Below are 12,253 nucleotides of genomic sequence, written 5' to 3'. Positions count from 1 at the left end.
CTTGAAAAATATTCAGATGTTTCATCCATTGAAACAAAAATGGTGGTGAATGGTGTGTTTTTGGAAAATTTTTAATTCTATTAAAAATAGTAGAAAAAATTTTATATTATTCTGCTTTTCATATGATAAAATTTAGGCTTTTATCTTTCTGGAAAAACAAAAAAGCTGCCCAAGAATAATGGATTTTAATAGATTTTGATTAGTTTAAAAAAAAAAAAAAACTTGGTCTTTCTTCCATTCTTTGGCCGTGCCTATAGCACAATCTGCCCGTGCAATTCCAAAATGTCAGCATGAGTCAGCGTGTGCTTGATTGACAAGCTTTTTGTGCAACAGGATGTGAAGAGGTGATAGAGTCACGCCTGCTGGCTGACGATGGTTCAAAAAAAGAAAACTTTCTTTTTGGCTTGTGTCAAATTCTATGCATGTGTGTGTGTGTCTCTCTCTCTCACACCCTTTCTCGCTCTTTCAATGAAGAGAGAGCGGAGATTGAATGGCATTGTAAAAGAGTTGATGGTTCGATTCTATCTGCAACAGATGTTAGCAGTTGAAGCCTGCATGTGTCGGGACTCAATGAATCTTAGTTAAAATACCTGTGTTGTTAAAATAAATCTACATTTTTATATTAAAAATAAAATACCTCTGTTCACTGTTTTGTACAAGCATTCAATTTCAGCAACAGAGAAGCGGTCCCTGTCATTTAATGTCAATGCTGGATACTGCTCATAATGATGCAAAGAAGACTCAACGACAACCAGACCTGCCAGTCAATTAAATCCGATGCCATATCGATCCCTTGATATAAGAGGATGTGCATATCGTTTTGATCATGTCTACCAGCCGGGAAGCAGGACATAACAACAATTTCAAGAAACGTCCACATGACAAACCCAGTAATTCTCCCCGGCAAACAATCATGTCACACGTACATATCTGATTAAAATTAAGTTCAATTGGTGCTAAGTGTTTGCTTGAGAGTCCTAAACTCCATATTGTAAAAAGAAGGTGCTTATCCAGAAAAATATACAAGTGAAAATTGCAGTTCTAAATAAATTAACTGGAAAACTCTCTGATAAAACTATCTATGGCCATATTTTTTTTTTTTAACTAAGAAAATCAAATATTACGATTTTTATCAATTAATAGTATATTGCATCCGTTACAATGCTGATTTTGATCTGTTATTTCTGGAGAGGTTGTTAATAGGGAGGTAACCAGTGATGAATTTTAAACTTGGTGAAAAGACACAAAGTCTCGCTCCTTCATAAAAATGTGATTATTTTAGTATTAGACAAAAATGTGTAAATTGACAATAAAGCCATTGAACGAAACTTTTACTTAATTCCATAAGTTTTGAACTAACTGTTTTTATATTTAAAAGTCCTCAGATTTATGTTAAAATTAAATAATTTATATGGAAATGTCGGGTATAAATTTCATAAAACATATGGGTGTAAATCTTTATGATGTACATACCCGGCATGGAACGAAAATGTCATAATAAAAAAAAAACACATAAATGTATCAAGCATTTTTTTTTTTAACTAAGAAAATCAAATATTACGATTTTTATCAATTAATAGTATATTGCATCCGTTACAATGCTGATTTTGATCTGTTATTTCTGGAGAGGTTGTTAATAGGGAGGTAACCAGTGATGAATTTTAAACTTGGTGAAAAGACACAAAGTCTCGATCCTTCATAAAAATGTGATTATTTTAGTTAACAAAATATATACTTGATCAATTTATGTGATTTTTGGAATATGACATTTTAGTTTCATGACGTGTACATACAGCATAAATATTTTTTTTTTAATTAGGTTGAATTATGGATTTGCACCAAACTGTACTTTAATTTTTTTTAAATATACATAATTGATTTAAAACTTATGAAAGGAAGAAATTGAGTTCAATAGCCCTCATGCCAAAATTTATTTAGTAAATAATGAAAAATGTTTGACTCAATATTTACATCATACATAGACTTTGACATTCGAAAGTGATTTTGGTGGATAGAAAGTCATTTTTGGATAGAATTAGAGGCACTTGTGCAGAATACGGATCTTGCTTTATTTTTTAGATAGTGACTTTTAAGTTAAATTTTTATGGTATCTTTTATTTATTTACTAGCCTGGGTCCAAGTGTTTGGAGGCGTGTATTGAGCAAAAAAAAAAAACAAAAAAAAGATAGTAGGCAGGCTCGAACCTGTATCGCGAAGAAGGAAAAGAATGTGAAAAAAATGTGACGTCTTTGCCATTGCGTCCATCGCAAAACCAGAAGTGGCAAAGGTTTAAATTAAGGCTAGTCAATCAAAAAGAAAGGATGACTTTCGAAAATATCAGCGAAAAAAGTGTCCCCTCCTTGTAGAAAAGTGCCCAGTTGAGTGTGAAGGAATTAATGTTTTGGACCAATTTTTCGATATTTGTTGTTCGAAGAGTCGAGCTTCAAAATGATACCAATCTTGTAAAAATCCGCCGCCTGTCGAAAGTTTTAGGCAGAAATACATACATACGTACATACATTTAAACAAATAGGTGAGATTTATATTATAGACTTGTCTGGCGTTGCTCGGGTGTTTGGAGGTGTGTGTTGAGCAAAAAAAAAAAATTTTTTTTAAATGGTAGTAGGTAGGTAGGTAGGCAGGCAGGCTCAAACCCATACTGCGAAGGAGGAAAAGAATGTGTAAAAAAAAAAAAAAAAAAAAAAAAGTGACATGTTTGCTGTTGCGGCCATCGCCAAACCGGAAGTGACGTAGGTTTAAATTAAGGCTAGACAATCGAAAAGCAGGGGTAACTTTCGAAAATATCGGCGAAAAAAGCGGCCCCTTCCTGTAGAAAAGTGCCCAGTTGAGGGTGAAGGAAGGAATTAATGTTTTTGGCCAATTTTTCGATATTTGTCGTCCGAAGGGTTGAGCTTCAAAACGATACCAATCTCGTGAAAATCCGTTGTCTCTATCGAAAGTTTTAGGCAGACATACATACATACATACATATATTGTTTAAATGTATGCATGTATGTTTAAACAATGTATGTATGTTTGTATGTCTGCCTAAAACTGTTAAACAAGTGAGTTTATATTATAGAAGATAGAAGAGAAAAAGATTATTAGGTGAAAGTAGATAATTACAAAAAGCCCTCCATTCCCCATGATAAGAATGGATTTCTAAGAAATAACATTATTTTAGCACAGCCCGTATTCTGCATAAGTACTAATTCAAGTTTATAGGCAAAAATGTATGCGTTAAAACAAAAATAAAACAGAATTTACTCGAGATCATCACTATTTTATAAAGAGAGGCCTTCTTTTCGTCTTCAGAAACAATGGGGTGTTTTATTTAGAATTATGAATATATATATATATATATATATATATATATATATATATATATATATATATATAAACAAATATTTATGATGTACGTACTCATCACGGAACGAAGATGCCATATTCCAAAAAATCACGTAAATTGATCAATTAGTTGTTGTTTTTTTGTTTTTTTTTTAGGAAGCTGGGAGCCGTCATAAAATTTGATTTTTTTAGTTAAAAAAAAAAAAAAAAAAAAAATTGCTTGGTCAATTTACATGATTTTTGAAATATGACATCTTCGTTCCGCAACGAGTACGTACAATCATAATAAAGATTTTTCTGTGTTTTTTTTTTTAAAATGTGTAATTCTAAATAAGCAACAACAATGGATCTCCCTGTAAAGGATGTCTGTGCAGAAAATCTACAGTAAAGCCAGTGTTGCGCAATCTCCAACTGTATCTCACATTAAGGAACTGACATTACTTGAATCTAGCAGCAAGAAGAAGTCCAAGACAACTGAAAACAATGCCAAGATAAGCAAAGAAAGACTGCTATTATTTCGAAGTTTTCTTTCTCTGATACGAGTTTAAGAACTACGGCTTACTCTTACATATCCATAACTGGAGGATCGATTCATCATACATTTCTCAGTGTCATTAGTGATATAATGTAGCTGGCCCGAAAGAAACGAAAACTATATTGCAACATAGAAAAGAGATAAGTCGTTACCATTTTTACAACTAAAACATAAAAACAGGATATTAATATAATCAATAAGAATTATAATTATAGAAAATAAAATCGTGTTCAACGACGAAAACTAAAATATAATTATAATTATATATATATCATAAGAGAATAATCGCTTAACAACTCTAATCGGAAAATGATCTAATATTTATTGTTTTTATATTATATTTATTTTACAAACATTTTCAAACAATTTAAGCTTAAATGTACATTACTATGTTAAAAATCAAATCTAATAAAATCGGTTACAACAAAAAAAAATAAATTAAATAATAAAAAAATGTTATGCATCAAAAATTAATTTAACTTTTGAATTCGTTTCCATTAAATATTGAGGGAAAGACTATTTGTTTTATTTTAAAAATTAATCCGACATAAAAATAATAAGAACAACAACAATAAAATAAATAAATAAAAAATAATGTGATATTAAAAATGAAAGAAAAATGTTTGTTTGTTTTTTTGTTTGTTTTTTTTTCTAATAACTTACCATATGAACATGTTCAGGAAATCGTAGCAAAGTTTAAACCGTTTACAAAAAGATAAAGATATACAAATCTATGATTGTGTGATTTTAAAAAGATGAAACAATGAAATTAAAGTTTTCTGTCAAAAAAAAAAAAAAATCAACGTATTCCAAGAATAATTGTCATATTTTATTATTTGCTTTCTCCTAAATTAACGGATGCAAACACCGGGCGAAATAAACGGTGTCAAAAGCGCCAAAATACAAGGGCCAATAACTCATGTATAACTTTTGACATCTGCCAGGGCAGCTGGTTGAATGAAATCATGCCAAGGTACTATTCACCCTTCTCTTATACGAGGTCGCTTTGGTGTGGAGGGAGGAATCGAATTAAGCTCTCTCCAAAAGGAACACTTTGAATAGTTGCAAAAATTGCCGTGATCAAAGCTCTTGGTGAAAGCGACTGCTCACTAATCCCCTCCCTCCCTCACACAGACGAAGAAGGGGTATGTCTGGGAGGAAGGTTTCCAGAAACCAAACAGAGGCCATACCCGACTCTTACGTAAACTTAAATTAGAAGCAATGTTTATCCTTCATTTTTCACTGAGAAGATGTGAGACAAGGATCAGTTTAATATGGTATGTGTGAAGGGGGTAGGGGCATTCCGGATGATTTTAAAAGTTATCGTGATCGCCCTCGTTGGTACTGCCCAGTGAGGAGGCGCCTCAAGCGACCGATAATAAATCAATGTCTCCTCTCGAAAGGCGGTTGAAATGGTTGACAGGATTACCCCCTCCCTAACCAAACAGAAGAATCATAATTCACTCTAATTTATAGTCCGAAAAATCAGGTAATATCTTAATAGTCGGAAATTACTTCAGGTAAAATAAGTTTCGATAGGGTTTCATCATGATTCCAAAACAACTTTGTTTTATTTAAAATTATGTTTTAGTTTTTTGTTGTTTTTTGTTTTTATATTTAAACGGTAAGCTCCCAAAATGAATGTCAAATTGTTCTTGTCTGATTTGCGTAGTAATAACAGAACAAATTAATTCACGTATTGCTCTAATATTTTTATTTATTTATTTCAGAAGGGTAGATTTTGAACCAGCACCATAATATCTGACGAATCATTAAGATATTACTAAACTTGATGCATATTTAGAATTATACTTATTTAAAATAACAAAAATACAGAAAAATCTTTATGCTGTATTTAGGTACTCATGCAGGATTACTGATTATAGGAAGATGTGCGGAGACCCACGCAGAGTCCTATTTTTAATGGTGTGAGTGGAGTGAGTCTCGAGTCGGTGTCCACTAGGTACGGGCAAAATGAATGCTGACGCTCAAAATGTATAAACATTTTGTCCCCTCCCTTTAATGATCGCGGAATATAATAAACTAATTATTTTTATTTAAATCTTAGTGGAAATGTATTATTTTGTTTAAACAAAAAATACTTTTACTAAAGTTATGGTTTTCAGTAGTAAATTTATTTATTTAAGAATTTATTTTTGCTTTTTTTATATAAATAAAACATCGTAATTTGTAACAATAAAAATAAAATAAATTTTACAGGAACATTATGAAAAAAGCCCCTAAATCTGTATTAATGAATTCGATATAACTCAAAGAAAAATGAATTTCTCGAACTACCGATATTACCATTGAATTAAGCATTGTTTATTTAATATTTTCCCGCAAAAAAAAAAAATTATAATTGCAAAAAATATTTCTACTTTTTTTTTTAAATTACAGATTTCGCATAATTTTTATATGCAAGCTTTTAATAATTTCCTTGCTCGCAAGAATGTGAAACTTTCGGCGTAACATATTTTGTATATAATATTGAACAATAATTCTTTTTAAAAATTAATTTAAAAACAGGAACATACAAAAATAATTAAATTAAAAATGGAAAAATTTATACAAACGTTCCATATCGGTAATTACGGATGCCATTCTTGAAAAGGAAACCTGTCTGTTTTGCCCCCTCCACCTCTGCCTCTGCCACCTACCCTTTCCCTCCAACTACCCGATATCATTTTCAGATACGTTTCAAATTGTGTAAAGTCGACTTTAAATTTCACATAAACATACCGATTAATTAAAACGTAAGTTTGTATTTTTTTTAAGTGTTAATTTTTTCACTAATTATAAATTGTTTCCTTTCCACTTTGAATTCTGTATAGATATTAATAAATAATAGTAACTTTTTTTTCAATGAATAAATTGTCAGTATAATTAATGAATTTAATTAACATTTATGCCGTTTAAAGTTTATGAAAGTTTAAATTATATTAATAATTGTTTGAACTTTTATAATGAATACATTGTCTTTGTAACTTAGTGAATTAAATTCACTGAATTTAATTGAGTCAATTAAATTGACCTTCCAATTCTCGATAAGCCGGAACATTGCTATATAATAATGAAATTATGTCATTAATGTGCTTCCGTATTTCTTTGAATTTTCAGCCATGACTTTTTTTTTTTTTTTGACATGAAACTAATTTTGTTGCTACCATGGCTAGGGTTGGATCAAATACTGACTTTTAACAATTGAAATACAAATACTTTCGTTTAGGTTACCAGAAATACAAATACTTTTATTCCTAAGTCTAAAAATACAAATACTTTTATTCCTCAATCTCAAAATACAAATAAAAATACAATAACTGATTTAAACAAAAACAAATATAAGTACTTTTTTCAAAGTAATAAAGAAATCTGAAAATATGCAAAGAAAAAGAAAAGAAATATTTCCTTCCAAATTTGACATCTACATTACATTCTATATCATGTCCTCATTGCATTTTATTATCATTAGAGCTCTGAAAGTTTCCTTCTCTCTCTCTCTCTCAAATATAAATACAAATACAAAATACTATTTTCCTGGATGCCATAATACAAATACAAATACAAATTACTTTTTCTTGTGATGTTAAAATACAATTACATTAAAATTTTATTTAAATACAATTGAAATACAAATACAATTGTATTTGATCCAATCCTAACCATGGCCATATTTTTGGATAATTATTACCCTTTTTAGCAAAAGTTAAGTACATTTATTGTATTAATTCATTATTTTAAGACTTTAACTTAATACTTCACTTTGAAATAATTCCAGAAAACTTATATTGATATCATGATGAATTTTTACGTGAAATATACGGTTTTTCAGATTTGAGATAAAATTATTTCATGTATTTTTTATTTCACATGCTATTTTTTCTTTGAGAAATTAACTTTAAGCTGTAATCTTTTAAACATAATCAAAAAGTAACCGAAAATTTTAAAAATATTATGATTAACCAGCGTTCAAAACCAGGTCCCATACTGAAGCAGGCATTAGAATTGCCCGTACCTGTCCACCAATTCACAATTGAGATCTATCAATTTTTAGGACCGAGGTTGTAGGTGCTGAAATTTTTTGAAGTCGTAAGTAGGAGGGCGTCCACAGGACTGTTTAGGTAAATTTAACAAGATCACCAATTAATAGGTTTTCACAAAGGCACATTCTCATCTATCTATCTATCTATCTATATATATATATATATATATATATATATATATATATAAATTCATATTCCTGTCTGTTTGTTTGTTTGTCCACAATTTGATTAATATATACAAAACGTGTTTAACTTTTCATTTATTTCTATATATAGTATGATACTTGGAAAAATATACAATTAAGAGATCATCTTATTTGCATAGACTGTAAGAAAAATTGATTTTACTAAATAGCGGTATCTTAGTTAATGTTTTTAGCGAGAGAATTATTTTAAGTATTCTATTTAAAATTGTTATTTAATAAATTTTAAACAACAATTATATTGATAATATATTTAATTTATGTTGGAATTAAAATTTCCAACAGCGACCTTTTTTAAAAATTTTTTAAAAATTATTTGGCACTAAATGCTATCCATAAAAAACAAACATTTACCAAATATCATTTAGTAATTTCATTAAGTTTTTAGCTGGAAAAATAATTCCATGTAGATAGAAAAAATATTTGGCTTTTATTGTTTTTTGTTTTTTTTAAATATTCAAAAAAAAAAAAAACACTTACGAAAAAAACTGAAAAGATTTCATTTGTTTGTTTTATTTTATTCAATACAGAAATTGGTAAATTTTTACCACATAATTCAGCGTCATTTAATGTCTAAAAAATGAAGATCTACTGCACCCCCCTCCCTATAAATTCCACAATTTACACTTTTTCTTCTTTTTTCGTGTTAATTTCATCGATTACAAACTTAATTTTCTAATTAAAAAAGTAACTTTATAGGACGTGACCCAGCAGCGTTTAACCCCTAAAAAAATGGAGATCTACTTTTTTTCAGCCTAATACATTTAAACAGTCTTTATAAATATTATTAGTTTGCAGAAGTGCAAATAAGCGCAAAAAAATTAGAAATTTTGAAAAAAAAAAAAAAAATATGTTAGAATGAGGGATCACTTTTCTATATAAATTTAACGTAAAATGAGCACCCACTTTTTAGCCACCAAGCGTTCAATGAGACATGTCACCTCTAGCATTTTTTTAAAGTTTGGCGATTGAGGGGGAGAGAAAACTGGGGGGGGGGAATAACATTGGAAACATAAAATAATGATAAATTTAATTATTTTTATGAGAGCATTCTAACAATTTAATAAACAAAACAAAGACCAAAATATGACAAATTCAATTTTATTTGGGGGGGGGGGGATTACATTAGAAAAATAAAATGACAAATAAAAAGCAAATCGAAAAGCCCCCCACCAAAAAAAAAAGCAAATTTAAAATTTCCTTTATTTACAAAAGAAAGGCCAGTAAAAAAAAAGTGCCCTTACAAAAAGATAAAGGTAAATGTGTAGTTTAGCGACATAAATTATTTGACAGACAAAAAAAATTATAAAACCTATTTATTTTTATATAAAACATTATTAGACCCAAAGGCTAAAATAAAACAAAAAAAAAATTCATTTTTATGTTTTTTTTATCATTTTTTATTAGACTAACTGTGCACGCCTTACACGTTTAAAATTTGGCCTTTTTTAGGTTTGGCAGATTAGCTTTTTTAAGGCCAAATTTAGCCTTTTTACGCTCTTTTATTATTATTATTACAAAAAAAATATGGCGGCCAAAAACATAGTCTGTGAAAGCGTTTAAAAAGGCCAATCTGGCAAACCTTAGAAAGACGAAATTTTAAAAGCAATATAGCAGCCTCGAATAATAAATATAAATGATAAAAAAATAATAAAAATGAAATTTTTTTCTGAATTTATTTCAGCCTTTGGGTCTAACAATGTGTTTTATATAAAAATAAATAGTATATAATATATAATTTTTTTTGTCTTGCTAATAATTTACACCGCTAAACTACACATTGACCAAAATAAAAAATAAGTGCACGCAGTATTGTTTATAAATGTTATTTTCTTTTTAGGTTCACAAAATCGTGAGTTTTCTTGGGACAGTGATCGCTTCTGCCAAAATATCTGGTGGAGAGGGTATCAGATACTTCTTTTTGGGGGCGATTACATTTACATGTTTTTATCCGTTCTTTTATTTGGGAAATTGTTGTGGGAGTATCCACGTTACCTATGATGAAAATGATTAGTATAGCAGGCATGTTTCAAATGGAACTTCATGTCAACCCAGGCAACGCTGGGTACCCATGCTAGTATAAAAATAAAAATGTAGAAATAATTCCGGAAAATAACGACACTTGACAAAGAACTTGGAATCAGTGTACTAACATGAAATAAAGAACATTTATTTAAGTGTCAACAATATTAGTTTAAATTGTTCCAATATAAGTGTTTTCTTGTGTGGAGTGTTTATGATGCAGGATTAGCAAAGTGTAGATTTTGTGAGAATGACACGCGATTTAATATTACGGATTTTTATGGTCAGAGTGTCATGTATGGCTTGGAATGAATGCGATTATTTTCAGAGAATAACAATCCATAATCATGAGAGTGGAATCGTATGTTTGTGTTCCTTTTGTAGATTGAAATAAAATTGTTTAAGAAAAAGAGTTAAATTTTCATTCGATGTGATAACTTTCTATGATGAGAATTAAGGTTAATGTGCTTAGTGTGTAAATTCAAGATGAGGGATTTTAACATATCCTTTAATCTCAACATCCAGTTCTTGGGAAAGCAAGAGAAAAACTTAAAAAACTTAATTTTCTGCAGACATTTTCGGCAATGCTATTTACATCTAAATAGACGGAGTTCGGCATATGTGATGACCAGGGGTAGCGGTGATGGTTACTTATAGAACTGCATCCTGGACTGTTTGAATTTTGGCAGTTAAATCTTTATATAGAGATGTTCTCGAATGTTCCAACCAGTTTACTGTATTTCTACATGAGGCATTGAAAGCTGTGATTGCTATGAAAATGTTTCTGCTGGAGATTTGTTCCGGCTATATGTAGTAGTCACTACATGTACATACTCCTCACGGAATGAAGATGTTGTTTTCCAAAAATCACATAAATTCATTGAGTAGTTTTTTTTTTTTTTTTGTTTTCTTAATAAAAAAAAATCAAATTTTATGATTTTTAGCGATTAAGTATTTTTGGTAGCCATTGATGATCTCTTATAGAGAAATCTCGTTAATCGAATCGAGTTGTCTGCCCTTGAATTTAAATGCATCTTAAACAAATATGGTGACTGGCTTCTCTCTCATCTGGTACATCATAAAATTTGATTTTCTTTTAAAAAAAAAAAAAATGCTTGATCAATTTACGTGATTTTCAGAATATGACATCCTTGTTCTGTGATGGGTACATACACCATGATTTTTCTGCGTTTTTTGTCTATTGGTTTTTCAAAATAAGTGTAATTCTAAACAAGCACTCCAAACATTATTGCAAATTATCATAATCTAGCTTATCTATTATTGTTATTTATATATTAATAGGATAGCATGTGTGTTATTTATTTATTTTACGTGGCATGCTTACATCCGAGTGACTGTCGTTTAATTGTTACAGATTTCCATTTCTTGTAATAAATAATTTTACCAAGAATTCTTCTTAAATTTTGGTTTTGGTTTTAGCTGATGCCATTTAAGTCATCTACTTTTTTGAGAAATACTTTTACCAAGAATTCTTCATAAATTTATCAGCGCTGTTAACTACTTAGCCATCATCACTTCCCTGTTATTTCTGCTGCTGCTGCACTACTGCTACTGTGCTGCTGATGATGATGATGTTTGCAACATCACTGTTACAATATTTTTTCACATGGATTGATTTTCAGCAGGAAATCACAAAAAAATAGTTTTTCTTTTATTTTTGAAATTGTCTGTCGGTGATGGTAAGTTTGTGTGTTAGAATTTGCATTTTGTCAGTAGATGAAATGTAAAGTTGTAAGGATTTTGAATATGTTTATGACAGTAGTTCAATAAATCCACATTGTGAACACGAGGCATTGCAGTAACTGTGTTCAAATTAAATTTTCGTAGAATTGCTGTAACCATTTTTTATTTTAATTTCAAGTGGTCCAGTGGAATTTAAGGTCATAAATTGATTCTTCTTGTTGCTAAATTTTGGTGGCAAATTGATTTGTTGACAACGCTACTTCAGAATTCAGTGAAGGTTTTATATTAACCAGTCGCTAGTTTGTCCGTGAAAATTTTTTTCTCGTCGACAATGTTGATTCAAATCACCTTTCATGAAGATTTCTTTCTAGTGGGGCAGGTTATCTCAGTATTTCATA

At 29.7% G+C, this 12,253-nt stretch overlaps 2 protein-coding genes across 7 annotated transcripts in view; both read right to left on the bottom strand.

Moving 5' to 3' along the window:
• LOC145303647 (uncharacterized) overlaps positions 1 to 4,749 on the bottom strand; it is a 47,184-nt gene extending 42,435 nt beyond the window's left edge. For both annotated transcript variants that reach the window (XM_080145204.1, XM_080145205.1), the window contains exon 1: positions 4,547 to 4,749. The gene's annotated coding sequence lies outside the window, so the exon portion shown is untranslated. The remainder of the gene's footprint in view (positions 1 to 4,546) is intronic.
• The window catches only part of LOC145303651 (uncharacterized), a 637,407-nt gene that overhangs the window by 553,618 nt on the left and 71,536 nt on the right, over positions 1 to 12,253 (bottom strand). The window lies entirely within an intron of this gene.

The sequence above is a fragment of the Euprymna scolopes genome, chromosome 19, assembly GCF_053919585.1.
Source record: "Euprymna scolopes isolate OS-2025 chromosome 19, ASM5391958v1, whole genome shotgun sequence".
Taxonomy (NCBI): domain Eukaryota; kingdom Metazoa; phylum Mollusca; class Cephalopoda; order Sepiida; family Sepiolidae; genus Euprymna; species Euprymna scolopes.
The sequence above is the reverse complement of the archived record's forward strand: the minus strand, read 5'-3'. Positions and strand labels throughout refer to the sequence as shown.